The sequence below is a fragment of the Hermetia illucens genome, chromosome 3, assembly GCF_905115235.1.
Source record: "Hermetia illucens chromosome 3, iHerIll2.2.curated.20191125, whole genome shotgun sequence".
Taxonomy (NCBI): Eukaryota; Metazoa; Arthropoda; class Insecta; order Diptera; family Stratiomyidae; genus Hermetia; species Hermetia illucens.
Window position 1 is genome coordinate 178,417,157 of NC_051851.1, and position 26,630 is coordinate 178,443,786.

Sequence of the window (26,630 nt, forward strand, 5' to 3'; positions counted from 1 at the left end):
GAAATGCTGGTAGTCCTGAAAAAAAAAATACATCGAAACCTTAAATTTACAATGGAGGTAGAGGTCAATGGAGAACTCCCCTTCCTAAGAGGGGTGAAGGGGGGTCATTAGAGAGACGAAATGGATCTCTTTTGACGCCAGAAGTCTACACATACGCAGTGAACAATACCAGATAATTTGAACCACTTCTATTCACATAAAATGGCTCCCTTCTATGCCATGATCCACTGATTGTTCACAGTGCCCCTCAGCGCTGAAAGATTTAGAAAAGGAGAGTAGAAAAAGACGAAACGTCAAGAAATAAGGACAATGGCATCCCTCATTAATAACTTGGAAGAAGAATAGGGATCACACACTCTGCGGCTTCGTCGAAACTGATAAAAACGATGAAAGGGCTATTCATCGACATGGTGCCAAATCAATTGCATTTGATTTTATTTAGATTCTAACGAGAGTTGGGAAGTAGTTGATTAGAAGATACAGGATATGAGGAACCCACTATTAGAAGGAGGAATATTACTGTGAATATTTGTACTCGACTTATGACAAATGGCGCCCAATGCGGGATATTATCGAATGTAATCTGTAGTATGGTTTCGAGTTCTCCCCTCATGTTAAAAACTATTTTGCAAAGTGTTTAAATTCCATGATGTCTTTGCCTCACTTTCCGGGCAATAAAAGTCAGCAATTGCCCTGTATCTGCAATTGTCAGTCCATTTCACTCTTATACTTATGATGATCAGTTTGCAGTTTTTATCATAAATCATAAAGTACAAAGTATCTTATGAGGTTCCTGATGCTTATGAGTAGATTCATTTACTTTTACTTGAATACTAGTCCAAACATAATGCGCCGAAATAAAAAATTACCCCTGACGAGGTATAGGTATGTCCATCCTCACTGCTTTCAAAGCCTGGTTCCGTAAACTCATGCTGGGCTATGGGTCCTAACTGGAGAAAATTCTGCATAAGCAAGTTTAATTCCGCCTTCTCAAATTTGCAAAACTAGATTTTCTCCATTATATTAAATTCTACATTGCCTCGGGTTGATTCCAGTTAACCCGTTGGGGAGTTCCGTCCCCACGTACTCGAGGAGGGCGATCAGACCCGAGTCTGCAAGGGACTCATCTGAAGTGGCTCTGCCACGAAGCCTCACCCGAGGTTATCTGGTACCATGGGAACCGGGATGGCCCTCTGAGAGCATATGCTCCATTTTTGGAGGATGTGCTCTTGGCCCGGTTATTTGCGGTTGGCCCCCTAGTAGGAGTTTCATGGTGGTTGCGGTTATGCCTACATCGCGGGCAGAGCTCCTCGGAGCTCAAGCGTGGAGTTGCGTTGTCCAACTCGGGTGCCGTACTCCTTAGTTGCGGCAGACGTGTTAGATAGGCCTCGCATCCACTGGTATGAATGCTGAGCCTGCACTCAGTATAAACCAGGACCGCTGTGCTTGCATGGCGGGGCTCTGATTGTGATCCCAAAATCAATCCGTGTCCGAAGAAGACCGTGGGATTATGCCTTCACGGCAGGTACTCACGTTAAACCCCCCAGGACTTTCATTCCGGCCTCATTATTTGCGAAATGCTGGATTTGAACTCATCCATTATGACTGGAAACAAAATTTAAAGTTACTATGGAGGATAAGAGATAAATATAGGACGAATATGTTGAGGAGTCTGTGGAAAACAATGTGTGTGTATTCAAGTTTTGATTCCGTACTATTGGAAAAGTTATCACTTCAGATTTATATGAAAGCCATTCTGCATAATTTTCCATCGTAGTCGAATTTCTCATACTGCACTGAGGAGATACATCATCCTTAATCACACATTCGCATTCGGATAAAATCTGAGATACATGTTAAATATATGTAGGTAGGTTCAGGGAGGATGCAGGGTATAGGTTGGAGGCGGCAAGGAGGAGTGCTTTATTTTAAGTTGAGGCAAATACATGCATCGCTCTCTTCACTATGATTTCATCCCTCGCAGTGGCAGTCACGAAAATGGGGCAAATATGTTTTATAACGCCATAGATATTAGCGTAATGCGGTGGAGATCAAGGAGGGACCTTTCTGTCTTTAGCCAATTTCCAGGTGAATGGTTTTTATGGTTGAAGAGCCTGAAGGGCTAGTGTCCGGTTATAGGCGAACTGTTAATTTTTATATAGAAACTAATCACTTAACCCTTCATGATATACTTTGTTTTACACCTATTTTTTCGCCTCCTTCGAGGAATTTATTCCCGTCTATATTGTGAGCAGCGATCTTAGAAATGAATATATTACCGGTTGCCTGATTTTCGGGTTCAAAAAAGGAATAAATATTCCAGTGTACGTAGCCTTAATGATAAAGTATAGTGGGCGCCCTACCAATCATTTTAATAATACATATCTATTTGGGGGGACTTCTTCTGTACAATAGGCAGTCATACGATACTGACGACTTGGAGCACATCCTACAGTCTACCGAGCATATTGTAGCATTCGACGCTTGAATTATCGTGAATATATTAGGCTGGGGAAAAGGTAATGTTGGACACAAATTGAGTGGAAGTGCATTCGACCGTCTTCGCTAGAGCCGAAGAGGAAAGGCTCATCAGGAAGTGCGCAGCAGTGGTGAAACGTATGCGGTCGGCAACGTTCCTTCAGAGTAACGTCAGCAAAGGCATCAAAAACGGGCTGATGGAACTGGAGGAACTACTGGACCGCATCTCCTTTTATAGACGAACGTGGAGAGCAGCGGAAGACGATTGTAGAGCAGAAACAGTCGCACTCCCCGCTGAGAATGCTACTTGCGTCAAACGGACCGCAGATAACTCTCTGCAAAGTGAACTGGGGAAAAAGCGGAAAGAGGACAACGTGCCTGAAGGAGACTTTATCGAAGTAGTCTCTAGGGCCCAAAAAAAGAAGGCGAAAAAGGAAGAAATGAAATAATGGACTCCGTCGCCAGAAACACGTCTATCCAAAAACAAGGAGGCTGCCAATCAAAAGCCAGGAGCGGAAAAAAACGAGGAAGCGAAGAAAGACTAGACCGTCGGCTCTGCTCATTAAGCCAATGGAGGGCAAGACATTTGCGGAAGTCCTTAGTGAAATCCGCTACAGGATGAAGCCCGAAGAGAACGGAGCAGAGGTGTCTTCGATACGGAAAACGAGGAGTGGTGGAGTTCTCGTCGAACTGGATTCAAAGACGACCAACAAGAGCACGTTCTGCGAAGCGGTCAAGGGGCTATTGGGGGAGAGGGCTCTTGTTTCCAGCTTAGAACTCATGTGCTCTCTAGAAATACGGGATCTTGACTGCCTCACAGAAAAGGTTGAAGTAGAGGAGGCGCTAAAACGTGAATGTCCAGAGGTAACTAATTCCCGGGTAGGTATTACTTCTGTAAATGCTCGAGGCCAAAAACTCGCCGTGGTTGAAGTCCCCGAGCAATATACGAGGAAACTACTTAACAGCGGGAGAATCAAAATCGAATGGGTAGTATACAGGGTACGAATGCGGATAGTCCCCACCAAGTGCTACAGATGTCTGGACTATGGACACACGTCAGCAGCTTGCAAGCGTCCGGACAGGAGGACAGCATGCCGGAGATGCAGCCAAGTGGGTCATCAAGCGAAGACTTGCAAGGAAAGCGAGAGTTGTGTTCTCTGCAGGGATCGTGGCGCGTCTGGTGAAAGCGTTGCACACACTGCGGGCTCGGGACGTTGTCCGATATTCAGGGCGGAATTGGAGAGGGCTAGGATGCGAACAACGTGATCCGCATTTTGCAAATTAACATGCACCGGAGTGCAACCGCTCACCAGTTGTTAGCACAGTTCGCTGCGGAATAAATGCTGATCTAGTGCTGATTAGCGAGCAATACCGAAACAAGCACCCGACCTCATGGCATCTCGATTCATCGGGCACCGCTGCCATCTGGGTTCGGGACAACGTTCGACTTCGTGTTCTTGCCGAAGGCCGGGGGGACGGGTTTGTCTGGATTCGGTGTTTAGGGATAACGTTTTTTAGCGTTTACCTGACGCCGAATGAGACGATGCCGGACTTTCGGCGCCGACTTGATGCTCTGGAGGACGCCGTTTCGAGCACGGAGGGACGAATCCTGGTTGGCGGTGATTTTAATACCAGGGCTCTTGAATGGGGCATGCCTCAGTCAGACTCCAGAGGGAAACGGATTCTGGAAATGGCGGCGAGAACCGGGATCGTAGTTTTAAACACCGGATCGACGCCAACATTTCGGCGCTCAGGTTGTGAAGGAAGCATTCCTGACATCACTTTTGCGTCGGAATCTCTGGCATCATCGGTGGACGGGTGGCGAGTCCTAGAAGACTTTTCGGCAAGTGATCATCAGTACATTGCGTTCGAGGTGGTTGACGCTACTTGCCGGTGAGCGCCAACACGACGTTCCCTCTGCATGTGGAATGTCGCGAGGGTGAACATCGGAAAGTTCGTCGAAGCTCTTGGAGCAGGTAGGGCCGCGCTGGGGGGCACTTCGGGGGGTGGTAGCGTCGCAGCTGACACCGTCGTAAATTCAGTGATGAACCTGATAACGACGGCGTGTGAGGCTTCCATGCCCCGGAGAGGCCCCAGGCGCGGCGAGCCTCCTATGTATTGGTGGACGGCAGAAATTGCCGAATTACGGAAGGAGTGTCATAAGCTCCGCCGTTTGGCAAAACGTTTGCACGCCAACGAGGAGGCATGTGCCATAAAGGCACAATATAGATCAGCAAAAAGGAGACTCCGCAGCGCTATAAATGTAAGCAAAGCTCGGGGCGGGCAGTATATTGTTAATGAGGTGAATGAGGACCCATGGGGACTTGGCTATAAGCTTGTTACCCAGAAAATCGGGGCTCTGCGGAAACCCTGCATACTGAGCACTGACCAGATGGACCGCATTGTGCGGGCATTGTTCCCCAAACACCCTGTACGGGTTGATGTAAATAGCGCGGAAAGCGTCGTGGATTGCCCCCTTTTCACAATGAGAAAGCTCGAAAAAGTGGTTCTCACTATGAAAAACAGGAAGGCGCCAGGTCCTAATGGCATCCCGGCGGAAGTTTATAAACTGGTGTTCCGCCAATGGCCAGAATTGCTGCTGGAAGTGTTCAACGCGTGCATGAAGGAGGGTATTTTTTCTTGTCGCTGGAAAGTGGCCAGACTCGCGTTGATCAGTAAGGGTAAACGAGACCTGGAGCTCCCGTCTGCATACCGAGCACTGTGTATGCTTGACACGGCCGGGAAAGTGCTCGAGAAGCTCATCAGGGGTAGACTCGCTGAAGTGATCTGTGCTGTCGGGGACTTATCCGCAAGGCAGTTCGGGTTTAGAACAGGGAAATCTACAGTGGATGCTGTTATGGAGGTCGTAGATGCGTTTAATCGAGCCGCCGATCTCGACGGATAGTGCTCCTCATAAAGCTTGATGTCAGAAATGCCGTCAAATGTCTAAGATGGACAGATATGCTAGGCACACTAGAGAACTCCTTTCACGTGCCAAGCTATCTCTTGCGGATATTGAGGGATTATCTGAAAGACCGCTCCCTGCTTTATGAAACGCTAGAGGGCCAGAGGAGGATGGAAATCACGTCGGAAGTAGCATAGGGATCCATCCTAGGGCCGGACCTCTGGAACGCTTCCTACGATAGTCTGCTGAGACTCGATATGCCCGAAGAGTCGCGCCTGGTCGGTTATGCAGATGATGTTGCGGCACTTGTTGTCGGACGCACTGTTGAACAGGCGCAAAGCAGACCTGGCATATTGATGCGACGGGTAAGCGGATGGATGACTGCTCACGGTTTTAACCTTGCGCTGGAAAAAACCGAAGTAGTCATCCTGACCAGAAGGAAAATCCCGACCTTGCGTCCCATATCGATCGGCGAGTTGACTATAGAGTCAAAACCAGCGACTAAATACCTTGGTTTAATGCTCGACTCGAAGATGAGGTTCTTCGAGCAAGTCAAAGCAGCCGCGGACAGGGCCGCAGCTGGATTCGCGGCCTTGAGTCGGCTAATGGCGAATGTCGGAGGCTCTATACCAACTAGGAGACGTCTCCTCATGGGAGCAACGCAGTTCGTTCTTCTCTATGGTGCGGAGGTATGGGCTGATGCCCTTGACAAGGAAGTGCATCGTAAACGCCTCGCTCAAGTGCAGAGGCGGGGAGCTTTGCGAGTGGCGTCTGCTTATCGCACCGTCTCCGAACCGGCTGTGATGGTGATTGCGGGAGTGATCCCCGTTGCCCTCCTTGCCAAGGAGCGCAAAGCTATCTATCGCCGTAAGGGCGAAAACTTAAAAGAAGTGGTTGCCCGTGATTACTTTCTTACACAACTCCTATGTGGGCATGGAGGTTTTCAGTCTTACTTGCACAGGATTGGGAAGGCGCGATCTTCTGATTATGCGTTCTGCAATGGAGTGGCGGACGACGCTGAACACACCTTTTTCTCTTGCGAGAGGTGGGACGGCCTCTGCCAGCAGTTTTATGGAGACGCAGGGGAGCTCTCTCCAGACTACATTGTCAGAGAGATGCTGAAGAGCGCTGACAGCTGGAATCGTATTGCGCATTACTTTCGGGCTCTTCTTATTACGAAGAAGATTGAACTCGACCGGCGGAGGGATCGGATGGTAAGGGGTTCCCTGAACTAACAACAACTTCATTCCTCCCTTCCCCTCCCGTTGGTCAAAGGAATTCCCTGACTTGAAGGCTCCGAAAGTCGGGAGAACGGGAGGACTAGCCCGAAGTAATGATTCAAACGGTTCCAGGTTAGTTTTCTGATGACAGGGAGGTGTTTAGTTGGTAGTCCGCCAGCGTGCTGTTGCGGGAGTCCAACCCTCTGTGCGTAAACGCATTCACCTACCCTACTCCCAAAAAAAAGTATAATGGGCGCCCTACCAATCATTTTAATTATACATATCTATTAATATCTATTAATTAACTATTTCGTAGCAAAAATATCGTCACGCTCTATATATAGTACTTCCAAGGAACTTTCAACTCACTTCACCATGACTACCGATGGTGTGCAGTCCACATTTCGACCCTTCACTGCACCACATTATCATCCACATCGCATAAAAACCGCAAGAGCTGCAAGCTAGTGGGGGGAAGGATTCAACGGCATAGGGAAGAGATTGAAGTGGTGGTAATCTCTTCCCAGACGAGTCAACAGGGCGGCCTAGAAAGAAGGGGCTAAATCTACAAATTATTGTAAAGGCTTATAGCTCCACTTGTATGTTGGATACGGAATGATAAGCCTCGGGGAATGGGAGCAAAGCTACCATAATTGGAATGAAGTTATCAACGAAATGATAGTGAATTCCTTGCTGATAGGCGTGGGAAAATTTCACGGCTTGGAGCCGTACCAAAACCTAGGCAAGCGGCCAATGCCAACTTTGCAATAATCTCATTTTACTCTGTCAGCCTCTGGGCCAGACAGGAAAAAAATAGTGCAGTTAAGCAGAATTTCACTTTGGTTCTTTGCAGATGGGTCGACCTCTTCACAAGCCCACATTTCCCGTTTCGAGCCCGGCTATCCAGTGCATACTATATGTCCGGGCTGTGCAAATTTTGAGGTGGATATTGGTTGTTGTGGAGTGAATAGCACTCGAGAACACAAGATAAACACATTATCGTATTATTAAGAAATTGTTGCAATGCAGATGCTCATCCATGATTTCATCCTTTGCTGCTCTTGTGTGCTTTCAATTGAGTGTGGAATTTAATTTTGCTCTTGAAATTGGGTTTGGATTAGGATGAGATTGTTGTCGAAGTGGTTGCAGGACAGTAGAGGAGCTGAAAAGAGTCCATTTATTTCGAATGAATTATAGATATTGAATTTCAAGGGGTAACCACACTGACGATTTATATAGTTCTTATTGTATCTTTTTCGGTCATCGGGCAATCTGTGAATCTTCTTCTTTTTCTTCAGCCTTTTTCCCGTTCACAAGCGGGGTCGGCTCGTCGTGATCTGTTTCGCCACATGGCTCTATCGAATGCCTGATCTGGGTGCAATCTTGAGGCTTTTAAATCCCCATCCAGCGTATCAAGCCGCCGTTGTTTCGACCGGCCTTTTGGTCGCTTACCATCGACTTCGATGTGACAAGTGAATTCTCATTGGCGCGAATTACGTGGCCATACCATCTCTCGCAGTTTTCCCACGATCGGTGCAACCCCATATCGATCGCGGATATTTTCATTTCGGATGTGATTAAAATGTGTTATACCACTTGTCCAACGCAATATCTTTGGCACCATTACCGCAAGACGCCGTTCATTGTCTTTTATAGTCAGCCAACATTCAGAACCGTAGAGGGCGACAGGACGGACGAAATTTTAGTAGCACGTACTGTAAAGCATCGTGGACGTGGTACTCGCAAGTATGATGCCCATCGAGCGTATCAAGCCACCGTTGTTTCGGCCTGCCTTTTGAAATGTTAAAATTCGGCTGTTTCATAAATTTATTTGGGTAAAGATTAAACTCTACTACCGGAAGGGTGAAAAGTTTGTATGTAGTTGTAGTTATGACCCCTCAAAAATGGACTATTAGCATATCCAAGCACCAGGGTTCAATCTTGAATCTTATCCCGGCAGGGGTAAAGGAGAGTATGTAGGCTGCAGCGAGAATCTCTCCTAAAACTCGTTGAGAAAGCGCGGCAGTCACTCCCCTCCCCTTGAAAAGTTATAGCGCTACAAATGGAGAAAAATTTAATATCATAATATTTTTTGGGCGTAGGGTGGATGAATCCGTTTCCGCATAAACTGTTGGCCCACCAACTAAACATTTCCCCATTATCAGAGAATTGGTCAGGAACCGTTTGAGACTATGATTTGAGCTAATCTTTCCACTCTCCCGACTTAGTCAGGGAATTCCTTTCGCCAACGGGAGGGGAATGGAGGAAGGGAGTTTGTTAGTTCCAGGAACCTCTTGTTAGAGGACGGTCACTCAACCGGTTGAGCTCAGTCCTTTTCGCAACAAGGGGGGCTCGAATGTATTGCCCAACTCGACTCCATCTGCCAACCCTCGTTAGCATCTCTCAGACAATGTTGTGTGGGTGAGCTCCCCAGTATCTGTATAAAGTTACTGGCGACACCTAGCCCATCTTCAATAGAAAAAAATGTGTGAATTGCGCTGTCCGCCATTCCATTAGGGAACACACAATCAGAAGATTGTGGCTTCCCAATCGCTTGCAGGTAAAACTGAAAATCTTCATGCCCGCTTAGAAGTTGGATAAGGTAATAGTTCAGCAATGCATCCGCTTCGTGGCTCATTTTCCTAAGACAGTTAGTTGCCTCTCGGTTAGTGCGGTGCACACTCTTAAGATGGTTTTATGTTTCTTAGAAAGAAGGGTGACAGGCATTTCTCCCGCGATTACGTTCAAGACCAGTTTTGAGACAACAGTACTGTAGGTAGACGTCACTCGCAAAGCTCCCCATCTCTGCACTTGGGTTTGGTGCTCATGACACACCTCCTTGCCAAAGTCATCATCCTACACCTTCGCACTGTACATCAGAGCGGACGGCGCTGTTCGTATAAGAAGACGTCTACCGGTAGATATAGGGCCTCTAACATTCGCCATTAGACGACTCAAGGCCGAGACTCCAGCTGCAGCTTTGTCTGCGCTGATTCGTTTGAAGAAGCTCATTGTCAAATCGAGTATTTAACCGCTGGTTTTCACGCTAAAGCCAATCGATATGGAACGCAGAGTCGGGATTCTCTTTCTGGTCAAGATGACTATCATGCATCCGCTTTCCCGTCGCATCAATATTCCAAGTCTGCTCGTCTGGTCAACAGTGCTTTCAACGACAAGGTCCGTCGTCGGCATTACCGACTAGGGGCGAGTTTTTTGGCATGTCGAATGTTAGCAGACTATCGTAGGAAGCGTTGCAGAGGTCCGGCCTTAGGGTCGATCCCTGTGCCAATCCCAACGTTATCTCCATCCTTCTCTGACCCTTTAGCATTTCATAGAGCAGGGAGCGGTCTCTTAGATAACGCCCCAAATGTCCACAAGTGCCTAGCATTTCTGTCTATCTTACGGAATTAACGGCATTTCTGATATCAAGCGGTATGAGAAGCACTATTTGTCGAGATCGGCGACTGTGCACCTTGGCTCGGTGAACCGGATACCCTCATAATAGCATCCACCATGAACTTCAGGAGCAGGCCATTGGTGGAACACCAGTTTTTATATTTTCGCCGCGATATCTTCAGGAAATGCCGCTTTCTTATTTTTAATGGTGAGAACTGCTTCTTCGAGCCCTTTTAGGGCAGTCCTCGAGGCCTTCCACGCTGTTGCCGCAGTTCAGACGAGATGTCCGGGGAATGATGTGCGTACAATGCGGTTCATCTGGTCGATACTTAGTATGTAGTCTTTCCGCAGAGCCTTGATTTTTCGGGTGACAAGTTTGCAACCGAGTCCCCGCAGATCCCCATTTATCTAGTTGATTAGTTTGCTTCTATTTATCGCGCTGCGGATTCTGCTTTATGCTGATCTGTATTCTACTTTTGTGGTATATGCCTCCTCGCGGGCGTGCAGACGTTTTGAAAAACGGCAGAGACTATGAAATTCCCAGCGTTTGTTGGCAATTTCCGTCGTCCACCAGTGCATAGAAGGTTTACCGCGGCTATTGCTTGTCCGGGGCATGAAAGCTTCATAGGTTTCGGTTATCAGGTTTATCAGTGAATTCATGATAGTTTCAGTTGCAACGCTATCACCCTCCGAAGGACCCGCTATCACCCTCCGAAGGGCCCTCCAGTTCGACTCTGCTTTTTCCAAGACATTTGGTGAATCTCTCGATCTTCACCTTTGCAACGTTCCACACGCAGGGAGAGGGCTGGGTTGATGCACACCGACAAATAGCGTCATTTACTCTTTTGCATTTGCCGAGAAGTGTTCTAGACCTCGCCATCCGTTCACCGATGATGCCAGTGATTCCCACCCAAAAGCTACGTCAGGGATGTTTTCCTCGCAGCCTGACGTCGGAAGGTTGGCTTGGATGTGGTGTTTTAAACTATGAGGCTTTCGCCGCCATCTCCAGGATTCGCTTCCCCCTTGGAGTCTCAGTGAGGTCCGCATTAAAGCTACCTCCTGTTAATTTGTAAAATACGAATCATGCTAGTCATGTCCTAGCTCTTTTCAGTTACCGCCGGAAGATTGGATACTGCTCGAACCCGTAATGTGTGCAATGCTTTCACTAGGTACGCCACGATTTTTGTAGAGAAAGCTATTATTTTTTTTTCGTTTCAAATTTTTGCGTGGCGGCCTACTGACTGCATCTACGGCATGTTCTTGTCATGTCGATTCCCTGGCAGGTAATAGAAATGTGTCGACTTGATAGCAGTTATCCGCATTTGTAGCCTGCGTACCGCCCATCCAATTCTTGTTTTCCTGCTACTAAGGAGTTCCCTTGGATGAGGATGATCCCACCCGGAAAGTCTCTAAGGGCAATATCTATGGTAGAAAAAGAAGACCAGGCAGATCCTGCCTAAGATGGAGCGATGGCGTAGGTCAGGACGCCACACAGCTGTTAGGGATATCGAATTGGTGGACCTCGGTGCAAAACCGGGATGTCTGGAGTTCCTTATTAAGGCAGGCCTAGACCGGATACCGGTTGTTGCGCCGTTGATGATGATGAAGGAGTTCCCTCGCGCACTACTTGGCGATTTACACCACAGCGTTTTTACATTGTCCTGGTATTTTTTACCTCTGGGCATTCACGCTTTATGGCTTCCTCCACTTCGAACTTTTCTGCGAGGCCGTCAAGATTTCGGGTTGTTTTAGAGTACATGGATCTTCGACTAGAAACGAGAGCCCTCTCCTCTGGACATTCACGCTTTATGGTTTCTTCCACTTTGAAGTTTTCTGGGAGACAGTCAAAATTTTGGGTTATTAGAGAACACATCGATTTTCGACTAGAAACGGTAGCTGTTTGAACGCTTCGCAGAACATAGTCTTGCTAGTTGTTTTCGAGCTTATTTCAACGAGGACTTAGCCACCCTTCGTTTTCCGTATGGAAGACACTTCTGCTGCATTGCCTTCGGACTTCATCTTCCAAGAGATTTCGCTGGGAACTTCTAAAGATGTATTGCCTTGCGTTGGTTAATTGAGCAGAGCTAATGGTGAAGTCCTTCTTCGTTTCCTCGTCTTTTCTGTTATTGACTTACCATTCCGTGGCTTTACGCAAACATTTTTCTGACGGCGTAGCATGTTCTTTCCTTTTGTTCTTCTTTGGGGGGGGGGCTACTTTTGGGCCCCGGAAAATGCTTGCATAAAGTCTCTTTCAGGCAAGTTTTCCCCTTTTCCCTTTTTCTCCAGTTCGTTTTGGAATGGGCTCTCTCCCACCGGTTTAGCGCGTAGAGTATTTTCAGGATAATGCGTCGCTGTTTCTGTTTGTCGCGCGTCTTCCACTGCTGTCTATTTCGCGCCGGAGGCGGCCCCTGGCACATCCTTGAATATCGGGACGATGATTTTTCTCCTAATAAGCTTATCAATGAACTGGAAATTACCTCTTTTTGGGCCGCCATAACTTTTCAACGGGGATGAGCGCCACAGTTCGTCAACAGTGTTAGAAAAGGAGGACCTTTTCCTTTCTTCTATATAATTTGCTCATCCTCTTCCTATCCGGTGGTGAATTAAGTTTTACCTAAATGATATCAACGGGGTTTGGGAGAGAAGCAGTCCCGCTTCTTATTTCATACTCCTCTTTTCGCCTGGGTGGATAAAGTTAAAACTTAAACCCTATCGTTCTGACAGGAAATAGCCCCAATTTCGAGCGCAGTAACTCTTTAAGGAGGGATGGTTACCGCAATTTTTATCGGGGTTAGAGGGGGGGAATCTTCCTCTTCCTATTGCATAGCCTCTCCATCCTCTCTCCTTAACGGGGTTGGGTTGACAATACAAACTTAAGAGTAAGGCAGTCGATATTTGGTTAGTTCCTGTTCTTGTTTACTAATTTGTCTCTCCTGTCCTTATTCATATGCTGAGAAGTACTGCGGCCACAGGAAGACACAGGGGTGAAGTATTCGCTTAAATTTCATTCATGGCTCATTTTGGAGGTGAAACAGTGGACGCTGACTTTTATAAATATTCTAGAATCGACAGCCAAGTATGTACATCTCGCCATATCCTTTATTTTTTGAGTACGATTATAACCAATTTAAAGGGTTTAACCTTCAAGCCAGCATTAAGCAGGTCTATTTAAGCACGCCATGAAAAGTCACATTAGAGGCCCTTCAAGATGTGGCAGGACATTCTTGTAACGTTGTCTGAAGTAGGTATGGGAAAAGGTGACACCATGTGCATGTGTTGGCTATGTAAAATTGGAAAAAATATTCAACAATGCAGCAAAAATAATCCCCACCTCGATGACTGGAACGTAAGAAAAGTATCCTAGGACGACCTACTTTGATTACAATGTATTGATGCATATACTCCGTCACGAATACTAACGGACAACAATAAGTGTTTTTCACATGTGCTTTCTTTGCTTTCAGTTTTTGAGTTGATCCTTGGAGTCAGAAGTTTGAGATATGAGGGGCCTACTATTGTCATTCTCATTATCATCAACAGCCATGCCATTCTTGTAGTTGGGCTCGTTTGAAGGTGCTCTACATGGTCTATCACGCTAGGTTTGTTTGCCAGATATATTCTGCATTCGGAGGAGTGAAAACGCAAGAGAAATTACAGAAGTGTTTGATTGAGGATAAAGAATTTATAATGACGATTGGACGAATAGGGTCAAGTAGAGATTGATGTAGTTTTTATTTCTTCATAATTCACAGACAGAAAATGACTGTTAGTTGAAACCGACACAAAAAATTCAATGGCCTAAATTTGTTCATTTGTTTTGCTCCTAATACGTTATAAGCCCATATGTCAGGATCTCTTCCTTTTTCTCTTCAGCCTTTGTCCCGTCCACAAGCGGGGTCAGCTCGCCGTGATCGGTATCGCCATTTTTTCCTATCAAATGCCTGATCTGGATGCAATCGCGAGACTTAAATCCCCATCCAGCGTATCAAGCCGCCGTTGTTTCGGCCGGCCTTTTGGTCGCTTACCATCGACTTTGATGTGACAAGTGAATTCTCATTGGCGCGAATTACGTGGCCATACCATCAAAGACGTCTCTTTCGCAAATCATCAAAGACGTCTCTCTCGCAGTTTTCCCACGATCGGTGCAACCCCATATTGATCGCGGATATTCTCATTTCGGATGTGATCAAAACGTGTTATGCCACTTGTCCAACGCAATATCTTTGGCACCATTATCGCAAGGCACCGTTCATTGTCTTTTATAGTCGGCCAACATTCAGAACCGTGGAGGGCGACAGGACGGACGAAATTTTAGTAGCACGGACGGTAAAGCATCGTGGATGTGGTTCTCGCAAGTATGATGCCAAATGTTTTTGGTTTCTTTGGATTTTTGGTTACGAAAATTTCGCAACTTCTTGAATTGTGTTTTATCGGACCGTGCGATCGATTGTGTCTTTTGATATCGCCAATTCACTATCTTTAAATCTGATGCTGCTAGCGCTAGCGACCAGATATCTAGCATGGTATCATCGTGGTCGTTGATTCCAAGTACGATCTTAAGGAAGGAAAGTGGTTGGTTTACGCTAATATTGTCGCTTATCAGGAAGCGGTCGAGGTATGAATGGTTATTCCTTGCATTAAAAGTGGAAAGTGCAGAAGGATGTAATCAGCTAGCGATATAATTAGCAACTATTTTTGTTGATAAAGTTGTCTAACTAGAGGTGAGCTTATCGTTTAAGTCGCCTCTTAAAACAAGGGAGCATGATTTTCCAGCTGAGAAGGGTTGGAAGAGAGAGAGAGGGACATCAAAATATTGGGTAGGCCAATAGCCGAAAACGACGTATACGAAGCCGGACATGGTTTTAATTGAGGCGACAGTAGGCTCTACGTATGGGGAGGGCGTTAGCGGGAAGGAAAAGTTGTTTTGCGTGGAATTTGTCGGAGAACAGTATTGGGGTACCTACGTGAACTATGTGGGTGTTTGGCTAAGAGGATGTCTATCTGTGGGGAAATGGTAGAAATTATCGGAATTTCTTGGAGGATTGTCGGATATTTGTGAAGTTTTCATTGGTTGATAAATGTACTGTTCGTGGTATTAAATTACCGCTGCGTAAGGCATCGTCGGATGATAGGAACGGTCGAGTGAATGAGGATGTTGTTATCACATCAGCTTGACATGTCAGAATCGAATTGAGTTGGGATGGTGGGGCCCACTTTTGGGTGTTTCTCATCACCGTAATCTCAAGCCCTAGCTTGCTGTAGTTGACGAAGTATTCTAGTTCTAATTCTAAATCTGCATATTTAAGCTAGGGGCAAGTGAATAAGGGGGGGAAGAGCATAATAAGCATAATGAATAATAAAAAGAGTAAAGGACGATGAAATTTTGGCACCTCAGAAGAAGAAAAAGTAAGTTGACCGGCCACCGTTGAAGGAGACGCGACATACTTTGCCGCTCAAGTAGAACTTTGAACTCCAGAAATTCAGAGAATAAATGGAAGATGGAAAGTCATGAGATCGAGGTTTATTGAGAAGAAGGTTGTAGTCAACAGAATTGGGAAAACCTTTCTTAAAAGCCTAAATGGTAGCCATTTAGATTCCTAAACATAAGATCAACGCTTCGCGAACTATCGAGCTTAGAAAAGAGCATGCCATCAAGTTGTCCAGACGGTGTCAGTAAACACAACAGAAAATTCTTTTCATTGATGAGTGTGGCTTTAACGTATACTTTCGGCTTCGTCAGGCTCGATTAAAAAAGAACACTCGACCTTGAATAGTAAGGGGTCGTGATATGACACTCATTGCCTCGATGACAAGCGAGGAAACTATCCATCTATTCTACAATGGCGAAAGATTCTGCTGCTTCATCAGGGAATTGGTGAAATAGTTTGGTGCATCTTGGCAGGACTTGACTGTCACTGCAGATTGCGATGCGCCTGCCCTTCAACCGCTCGTCAATCACCCAGTTTGCCATCCTTAGGATCGTATAAACTTCGGCTTGAAAAACCATGGCATATTGTCCCAAAGGAAAAGCCCACTTCTCGTTTTCATTCGAGAGGTAGACTCCGGCTCCAGAACCCTCTTCTGTTTTTGAGCCATCGGTGTAGAAGACTTCCGTATATCCCGCCACGCATTCCTCTGGGTCTTCCCAGTCCTCTCTACGCTTCAGGGTAACTACATATCTTCTACCAAACAGATGTATGGGGACACGAGAATCGGAAGGCATTGTAAGAACTGGATTCAGTCCTCCCAGTAACTCTTCCAATGCTCTGTGCCCCCACATCCGTTGTTTTCCCATAGATCTAATCGAATTAGCCTATGAGCTGCTCTCATTGCAGTGCTTTGAATAAATATATCCAGGGGCTGCAAATTGAGTAGTGCATTCAGAGCTGCGCCGGATGTCGTGCTCATGGGGCCATTGATACCTAGACAAACAGCCACGTCATCAGCATAAACTTGAGCGTGTGTTGGCAAATTTTGCAGTTCGTATAGCAGTGAGTCGATCAGCATACTCCACAGAAGCGGCGAAAGCACACCTCCTTGGGGGCAGCCCTTCGTTGCTTCTGTAGTCAAGTAGCGATCGACCCCTACCTCAGCGCACAACAATCTTTGCGTTAGCATAGCATGGATCCACTTAATTAAAGTATCATCAACACCATGCGCTCTGGCGGCATCACAAAGTTTTGAAAAGGCGCACAGTCAAAAGCCCCTTCAATGTCCACGAACACCCCCATCGCGTACTCACCATTCAAAGTTGCATCCTCTATCTTTGTGACCAAAGAATGAAGAGCAGACTCACAGGACTTTCCACGTTGGTAAGCATGTTGGTTTTCACTAAGTGGGTGTGACCTAAGTGCGTTTCCACGAATGTGACGCTCCACCAGTCTCTCCAAACCTTTCAGCAAGAATGAAGTCAAGCTGATCTGTCTGAAGTTCTTTGGATTAGAATAGTCATCTTTCCCAGGTTTCGGTATGAAACCTGAACCTGTTGCCAAGAAGAAGGCACGTAACCCAGAGCAAGACATCCTCGAAAATATTTCTTAGAGGTCGTTCTAAATGCTCCATACCCTCCTTCAGCATTGCCGGATAGATGCCATCCATGCCAGGTGCTTTGAAATGTTCAAAGGGCAGTATGGCAGCTCTCATCTTTTCATGGGTAACAACCGCTTTCGCAGTGTTCCAGTTCCCCTTGCAACGCTTGCGTGTTGAAGGGGTTGCAAGAACCGTCAACTCTCCCCTTACCACTTCTCTCATCCGTTCTCCCGGGTGGTGTACTTCCAGGAGGGTCTGTACTGAGTCCAGTCTGGAGCTCGTGAAAATACCGTCGGGTTTTCTAAGAGAATCCAACTTGGCCGACTCATCCCTTTTGAGGACTCTGCATAGCCTTGAAGTCTCCCTTTCGCCTTCCAGTTCCTTACAGTACGCTCTAAAGGAGTCTCGTTTCGAGCACCTCACGAGCCTCTTATATTCACGTTGTGAGTTCCTGAAATTGAACCAGTCTTCGTTCTTGTTACTTTTGCAAGCACGATTTAGAAGTCGCCTGGTTGATTTCCTGAGTTTTTGCAGTTCTCGGTTCCACCAAGGAACCGTTTTACCGCTTTGGCCTCGGGAAATAGGACAAGCCTCTTCATAGCACTCTAAAAGTGTGCAGTTCAGAGTTTTCAATTCATCTTCCAGCACCAAAGGAGTCCTTAGTCGCCTAGGGAACTGTACTTTATTGCCAAGAAGTTCATTGAACTTTGCCCAATCCGTTTTCCTAGGGTTCCGTCTTTGTACTGCAGACTGTTCGCCCGCAATAGTCAGATTGAATTCTAGATATCGGTGATCTGACAGCGAGACCTCGTCTAGCACTCGCCAGTGCGTAATCAACTCTAACAATTTTGGGGTACAGATTGTTAGGTCAATTACTTCGCTTCTTCTCGGTCCCACGAACGTAGGGGCGCACCTTACGTTTGCAGTCATAAGACCAGCTGAAGTGATGAAATCAAATAGCTTCTCTCCTCTTGGATTGCATTTGTTACTGCCCCAACAAATATGTTGAGCATTCGCATCGCAACCTATTAAGAGTTCGAGACCACTTGATTCTGCATACGCCACCAGATCCCTAAGTTCTTGCGTCGGTGGAGGATACAAAGAATCATAGGATAAATAACCGGAGGAAACTATGATGTTTTTCCTCTCGCCATTTATCTGGTATTGTATGATGACCTTAGCTAAGTCCTGGGAACAATATTGTCTCAGCATAGTTGCCTCTAACCGTCTTGACATCAGGACGCAAGCTCTCGGTCTTATGGATCTTTCGTCGTAGAAGATCCTAGCCCCCTTTACTGATCCAATGCCACAGATTCTGTTAAATCGAACCCACGGTTCTTGTACCCGAAAGATATAGGGGAAATCCTGTAGCTTTGTCATTCTCGCTGTCAACAAGTAGGAGGGAGCTTTGGTATGCTGCAGGTTGATTTGACCAATCTTTATGATTTTCGACATAAACTTAGTCTACTGTGTTATGGAAAACAGTTAGAAGCGTATGCGGCAGCCCGCGTATGACGGGTTTTCCCCCACACCGTACCGCCAGAGACTTGATCCCCTCGTGATTGATTTCTCTGAGAAAAGCCATACTTGGAAGTACCGCAATTCCCATGTTCTCATCCCGCAGAGCATTCGTCTGTTTTCCACTTAGGACCCTAATTGGTTTGCGGTGTCCGGGTTGCATAGATTCGATCACTCGAACTGGCATCAAGTCAGTTCCGTTCACGTCTCTGGCTTCCCTTCCTTCCGCCTGTTCCTTGGAAGGTGTAGGAGAAGTTACTAGCAGGTAGGATTCACTCTGTAGTCCCTTCCCCAGTGCGAGCCCCCATACGGGGGGCACACCGGTCCTAATCCCCGCGAGACGCGTGGATATAAGCCCTGGTGCGGAGCACAATAAAGCGTTGGCCACAACAGATTTGTTGGTCTTACGCTTCTTGCGCGCATTACCGCTGACAGAAGAGTCTGGTGCGTCCAGTGTCGATCTTACCGGCGTTTCCAGTTTATCCCCACCTTCCGTCGGAGATTCCTCTTCCTTGCCTCCGATTTCTTTGGGCGTTACCGCGCCTAGTGGTACAGCCACGTCCATGTCCTCATTCCCAAAGGTGCTTCATTTTCCTTCGCAGTGCTCTCTTCTGCCGTCGGCTTAGGGCTTTTCCAGGTTCACGGTGTCCGGACCGCTTGGATCCATTTCCACCACTGAACTACTACAGGCTCCCCCACCACGACAAGGTGGTGTCCGAGGGGGAGTGATAAAGCAGCAATTTCGTTTGTTAAAGCGTTAATTTCATTTGCAAAAGCGTTAATTTGACTTGGAAGTGGTATATAATATCAGTTCCACGTCTAATTGAATATTGAGTATATCCAAGGTATATGCAGGTGTAGGTGGGACCATCGTGTAGTCAAATATTCTTACACAAAAAATCAACAAAAGCTTTTCCTCCCTAATGTATCGAGCTTCCGTTTTCCGACTTGTCTAGGTAAAGGGGTGGTACACGCCTTTTTCTTCTCTCTATTGCTTAGATGTAGGTTGCAGGGTTTCAAAGTGATGAGGTGTTCGAAATATTTAACTATTGAATTTTCAATTTTTGATTCCATCCTGCACTATCCTAAGTCCTTATTATCCGGAGAAAATTCTGGAAGTAACTCCAATCCCCATGACATAAATCCTTTAAAAAAAGCCCAGAGGAAACTTGTCCTTGGACTTTTATCATTCCACTGTCTCCTGTTCCTCATTCATGGGTTGCTTCTCTGAACTTCATTTTAAGTTTTTGGAATTTTATTTTTCACAGCCCACAAGCAGCCTCAATTCGAAAAGGACCAAGATTCTGAGTGGCTGATGTAAGACAAAGAAGTGAGGAACGGAGTGAGTGTGCATAGTGAAAAATGTCTCTGCAGGAAATGCAGTAAAAGTTTTCCACGTTATTTATTTTTAATGAAACTAAACTAAAACTTTGCGCTGTATCCTTGCAGATGTGTTGTTGTCGGTCCTTTGATCATTTCACATTATTTTTTTTGGCAAGGGCAAACATGAAGATTACTCAAAAGGTGGATCTAAGAAATGGACTGGATAGAGAATGATATTGTATATATGCACGTATGAGTGGTAGTAGTTGCTCGCCATTGTTGGCTTGAGAAAAAAGTGCAACGTTTGTTGTTACAACGTAACGTGATATAAAAGAATTCCGAGGTCTGTGAATGTAAGGAAAATTGTAGAGAAATACCTAGTTTCCTTGTATCTACTTAATACCCTCAAGTGAATATTCAAAGAATGGACTGCACTTCAGGCAGAAACTCATTTTGACTGAAGGACTTTAATTAGGAAAAGTGGACTGCTTGAGGCGTAGAAGATGTATTTGTTTGCAGTTGTAATTTTTTTCTTGCTGAAGGAAGGGTAGTTTTAGTTTAAGCATGAAAAATATTCTGAGATATTTTGTTGCAAGTTTACATGCTCCGAATGGAGTTGATACCTTGCTAGTTGAGCCTGCAGTGCTCGAGGTTTTCTTGATTTATATTTCCCTGCAGTTTTTTGATTACTTGATGGTAATCGATTTCTTGCACTGTCGGTTAATTTCTGGCTGGCCTTGTAGCAAGGATGTTCGGCCTTTCGTAGTTTTTGTCGACATCATACGAACAGAAGATGTGAATTTTGTCACTTTTGTCGTAGAACAAAACAATAGAGTTGCGCCTCTTATTCATTATTCAGGTACATGCACTTTGACTTTAATTTTGTCCCCTGGCTATAGCCTCATTGTTCCTTTTCTGTAGTTTTTGTCCCCTTCACAATCGGGGTCGGCTGGACGCGATCGGTTGCACCCTTTTTTTTTTATCAAAGGCCTGATCTGGATGCTGTCGCGAGGCCTCAAAATAACCATCCAGCGTTTCAAGCCACCGTTATTTCGGCTGGTCTTTTGGTCGGTTACCATTCTTGTTAGGGCGAATTACATGTCGCCTCTCTCGCAATTTTTTCACGATCGGTGCAACCCCATATCGATCGCGGGTATCCTCATTTCGGAGGTGAACAAAGCGTGTCACGCCACTAGTCCAGCGCAACATCTTCCTTTCCATTACCGCAAGAATTTTCCAAAGAGAATAAATCTAAACCAACAAAATAAAATCGACGCAGTAGCAGGGAAGGAGGAAGAGCTCACTTCGGTTAGGCGAAGCGCAAAAATCCGTCCTTCACCGCAGCGATCAGCGCAAGAGAGCAGCGGAAGACGATTGGAAAGCAGAAACAATCGCACTCCCCGCTGAGAGCACTGCTAGCGTCAAACGGACCGAAGATAGCCCACTGCAAAGCGAGCTAGGAAAAAAGCGGAGAGAGGATGACGTACTTGAAGGAGACTTTATCAAAGTAGTTTGCCCAAAAAAAGAAGGCGAAGAAATATGAAAGGTCGAAAAACAAGGAAGTTGCGAACCAAAAAACCATAACAGAAAAAATGAGGAAATGAAGAAGGGCTATACCGCCGACTCTGCTTATTAAGTCGATGGAAGGCGAGACATTTGGGGAAGTCCTTAGTGAAATCCGCTACAGAATAAAACCTGAAGACAAAGAAGCAGAGGTGTCTTTCATAGGGAAAATGAAGGGTGGCGTAGTCCTCGTCATGCTGGGCCTGAAGACGACTAGCAAGAGCACGTTTTGCGAAGCGGTCAAGGGGTTATTGGGGGAGAAGGCTATTGCTTCTAGCCTATAGCCTAAGTGCTCTCTGGAAATTTGAGATCCTGACTGCCTCACAGAAAAGATCGAAGTGGAGGAGGCCATAAAGCGTGAATGTCCAGAGGTAACCAATGCCCGGATAGGTATCACCTATGTAAATGCTCTGGGCCAAAAATTGGTCGTCGTGGAAGTCTCTTGTCCTTTCTCTACCCTCCTTAGCAGCGGGAAAATCAAATTCGGATAAGTATGCAAGGTACAATGCGGATAGTCTCCACCAAGTGCTACAAGTATCCGGACTATGGACTCACGTCAGCAATTTGCAAGGGACCGGACAGTAGGACAGCATTCCGGAGGTGCGGCCAGGTAGCGCGAAAACTTGCCAAGAAAACGAAAGTTGCGTTCTCTGCAGGGATCGTGGTGCGTCTAGTGAGAGCGTCGCACACACTGCGGGTGCGGGACGGTGTTCAATCTTTAGGGCGGAACTGGAAAGGGCTAGAGCTCGAATGGCATGATCCGTACAACGGCTCACCAGTTGCTATCGCAATTCACTGCGGAGATAAAGGCTGATTTAGTGCTAATCAGAGACCAATACCGAGCCAGGGACCCGTTTCATGACATCTCGACTTATTGGGTACCGCAGCCATCTGAGTTCGGGACTACTTTCAACTTCGTTTTCTTGCCCAAGGTCGAGGGAATGAGTTTCTCTGGATTTGGTGTTTAGTAATAACGTTTTTTAGCGATTACCTGATACAGAATGAGACGATGCCAGACTTCCGGGCCATTCAAGGGTATGCCTCAGTCAGACTCCAGAGGAAAACGGATTTTGGAAATGGCGGCGAGAACCGGGGTCGTAATTTTAAACACCGGATCCACAACAACATTTCGGAGCCCAGGCTGTGAAGGAAGTATCCCTGATATCACTTTTGCGTACGAGCGGGTGGCGAGTCCTGGAAGACTTTTCGGCAAGTGATCATCAGTACTTCGCGTTGTGCGTGGTTGACGCTACTTGTCGACGTGCACTAACCTCATGCTCCCCCTACTTGTGGAATGTAGCGAAGGTGAATATTGGGAAGTTCGTCGAAGCTCTTGGAGCAGATAGATCCGCGCTGTAGAGCGCTCCGGGGGGTGATAGCGTCGTAAAGTACTGAAAAATAAAAACTGCGCTTGCACTAAAGGTGCGAGAAGGTTTAAAAATACTTACTTCATCATCGACGGCACAACAACCGGTATCCGGTCTAGGCCTGCCTTAATAAGGAACTCCAGACATCCCGGTTTTGCGTCGAGGTCCACCAATTCGATATCCCTAAAAGCTGTCTGGCGTCCTGGCCCACGCCATCGCTCCATCTTAGGCAGGGTCTGCCTCGTTTTCTTTTTCTACCATAGATATTGCCCTTATAGACTTTCCGGGTGGGATCATCTTCATCCACACGGATTAAGTGACCCGCCCACCGTAACCTATTGAGCCGGATTTTATCCACAACCGGACGGTCATGGTATCGCTCATAGATTTCGTCATTGTGTAGGCTACGGAATCGTCCATCCTCATGTAGGGGACCAAAAATTCTTCGGAGGATTCTTCTCTCGAACGCGGCTAAGAGTTCGCAAATTTTCTTGCTAAGAATCCAAGTTTCCGAGGAATACATGAGGACTGGCAAGATCATCAGCTTTGACCCTATGGTGAGACGTTTCGAGCGGAACAGTCTTTGTAAGCTGAAATAGGCTCTGTTGGCTGACAACAACCGTGCGCAGATTTCATCATCGTAGTTGTTATCGGTTGTGATTTTCGACCCTAGATAGGAGAAATTGTCAACGGTTTCAAAGTTGTATTCTCCTATCCTTATTCTTCTTCGTGTTTGACCAGTGCGGTTTGATGTTGTTGGTTGATTCGTCTTCGGTGCTGACGTTGCCACCATATATTTTGTCTTGCCTTCATTGATGTGCAGCCCAAGATCTCGCCACAATTGCCGCCTGCTCGATCTGGATGAAGGCAGTTTGTATATCTCGGGTGCTTCTTCCCATGATGTCGATATTGTCAGCATAGGCCAGTAGTTGGGTGGACTTGAAGAGGATCGTACCTCTTGCATTCACCTCAGCATCACGGATTATTTTCTCGAGGGCCAGGTTAAACCACTGTTGTCCATATTCCAACAGTTTTTCCATCGCCTGCCGCACAGAGAAAATCTGATCTGTTGCTGATTTGCCTGGAGTGAAGCCTGTTTGGTATGGGCCAATGATGTTCTGGGCGTATGGGGCTATCCGGCCTAGCAAGATAGTGGAGAATATCTTATAGATGGTACTCAGCAACGTGATAAGTTACTTACTTACGTTAACTTAATTAGCACATTACAGTTCCTGTGCTTATCCTTTATTTACTTCCACCCAGCAAGGAGTGTCAAAGAGGAGTAGAATTTAGGGCTTAAGTGTGGAAGTTACCATTTGGCAGCGCTAATAAATCTGGCCAATGAAATTATTTTTTCCTAACAGTAAAACGCATATCGACTATATTCTCATAAGACGCCAACATTTTACCACTGTCACTGATTGCAAGGCCGTTCCCTATGAGACGATCGTACCTTGACATCGGCCGTTGATTGTTGTCCTGTGAATTAAAAAACTGATAAAACAGCGTGGCCCGCGGCGCATTAAATGGTGGCGATTTTATGGGAAGAAAGAAGAAATGATCTTACTTGCGCGATTACCAACCATTACAAATGTGGAAGAATCGTGAAACCAAATGAAAGACATGATCCACAAAGCGGTCTCTGCAACCTTCGGGGTTTTTATCGGCGGTAAAACATTGGCCAATTGGCAAATTTATAAGAATGCCAACCTGAAAGTAAAGAAAGCGGTCGCTGTCACCCGAGCGGACAATTACAAAAATCTTTACGATAAACTGGACACTCGGGATGGCGAGAGAGATCTGTATCGACTTGCCAAAAACCATAACGAAGGCACATAGATATCGAACACTTCTGTTGCGTTAATGAGAATAACGGTACTTTGTTTATCAACGACCGAAAGGCTTCCGAAACAACGGTGGCTTGATACGCTGGATGGGGATTGAAAAGCCTCAAGATTTCATCCAAATCAGGAATTTGATAGAGCCAAATGGCAAAACCGATTAGGACGAGCCGACCCCTTTTGTGAACGGGACAAAGACTGAAGAAGAAGATAGAGGAGTGGGCCGCGAACCTTGAATGTTCCGTATGACAGCGTCCATAGCTAGAAACAAATGAAGTAGTGTGAGGGCCACTCCTTGATGAACACAAATAGAGATCCAAAGCAGTTTTACTACACCTACCACACTTCGAATTTTACTCTTCAGATGGCGGTAGAGCGATTTAACATAGCGCACTAATTCGTTCAGCACGATGTGTTGTCGTAGAGCATACCAGATGATTTAGTTTAGTACACGGCTAAACACCTTCTACAGATCCAGAAAAGCAATCTAAAGAGAGCGCTGCTTCTTACGGTATCTCTCCATGAGTAATTGCGAAGCTTAGCTTGTGTCAATAGTTCTGCAAACGACGCATGATTCACGCTTATTTTGACGATGTCGTGCATACGGTTGGCAAGAATGCGATCAAAATTCTTCATGGCATGGGACAGTAACCGGATCGGTCGGTAATATGAATATTCTGCTGAATCGGCTTTTTTCATACTACCTTTCCAGCGCTTCGCTTTCCAGATCTCAGCTAAATTCCCCAGGTACTACTTCACTGATGTCCTTGAACTGAGCGACTGTTATACTTTCTATAGTCACTGGTTCTGTTGTTCACTGGAGTGAGAAAATAACTTTATGTTGGGATGCTTTTTGGGGAAGCTTCAACAGAACTCCGGTTCTCTTTAATGATCACATATTTCAGGTTCCAATCGCATGGTTCGCTTTTCGTTGCCGTTAAGTCATTGTTACCCAAAACGATATTCTTGCTTCCTGGAAGAGTCATATTTGGAGGGTCTTTACCGATTCCTCAATGGAACATCATTGGAGAATCTGGAGAGCATAAAGATTTCAGGTTGGGTTTGCTGCTTTTCATAAACCAAATTTTTAATTGTTCCTCTTGCATTTGAGAGAAAAACTTAGATATTAGCGGATTTGATTCAAGGCTGGCGTTAGGACAACTCTTGTTGTATCAAATTTACTGATGACAACATACAATGGCACACTGTGGCAATAGGTAATTAGAGTTAAAGAGAACTTTTTATATTGTAGAAATTATACGTTTAGTGGATTTGATTCGAAATTGAGCGCTAATGATATAAATTTTAACATTTTCATTCTGGCGCCCAATGTGGGTGCAAGTGAGTATCATTTTTGCTTGCAATTGTGCACATCGAATATGTCAAATGCGTTCCTTCCTGTTTGCTGGCTCTCTCACGATTCGGTGAATTTGCTTGTTAGTATGTGATACTTGTGGATATTGTGAAGAAATATAAAGAAAAGATACATCTTAAATCCTATAAAAATTCACAAAGTGGTTCCCCAAGGAGGATATGCTGACAACGATTCCAGCTCACACTTTTCGCTTTTACTCATTCAAAGTCAGTGTACGAGAATCAAGCCTAGATTTTCCTTAAGTCGGCTAACACTGAAAGTGACACCAGAAGTGAAAAAACGTTTATTCCTTCTGTAAAGTTTCACCTTCTGGCGTTGTCTCGCATGCTTTCGTGCGCATTGTTTTGTTTACTTTGTTGTCGCTTTTGTGAAGCGTTTGTTCGTTTCACTTACAGAATTTGGTTTGACACTGTCACTACGGTCATTTCTGAGAAAGTTTAATTGAAAGGTGGTTTTCCAGGGGGTGTCATTGTTGAGTTGAAAGTGCGACAATATTATAATGAGACGAGATACTCCCGCAAAAGTATTTATAACAGATTTTTAGACTTTAGCAAATTGGCGCCCAATGTGGGTTCAGCTGCATACATTTGACAGATACTAAAATGTGGTTTTTCT

At 45.8% G+C, this 26,630-nt stretch overlaps 1 protein-coding gene across 10 annotated transcripts in view; it reads left to right on the forward strand.

The window, feature by feature from the left end:
- Positions 1-26,630, forward strand: part of LOC119650609 (sodium/potassium/calcium exchanger Nckx30C) — a 282,153-nt gene that overhangs the window by 33,163 nt on the left and 222,360 nt on the right. The gene's annotated exons all lie outside the window — the stretch shown is intronic.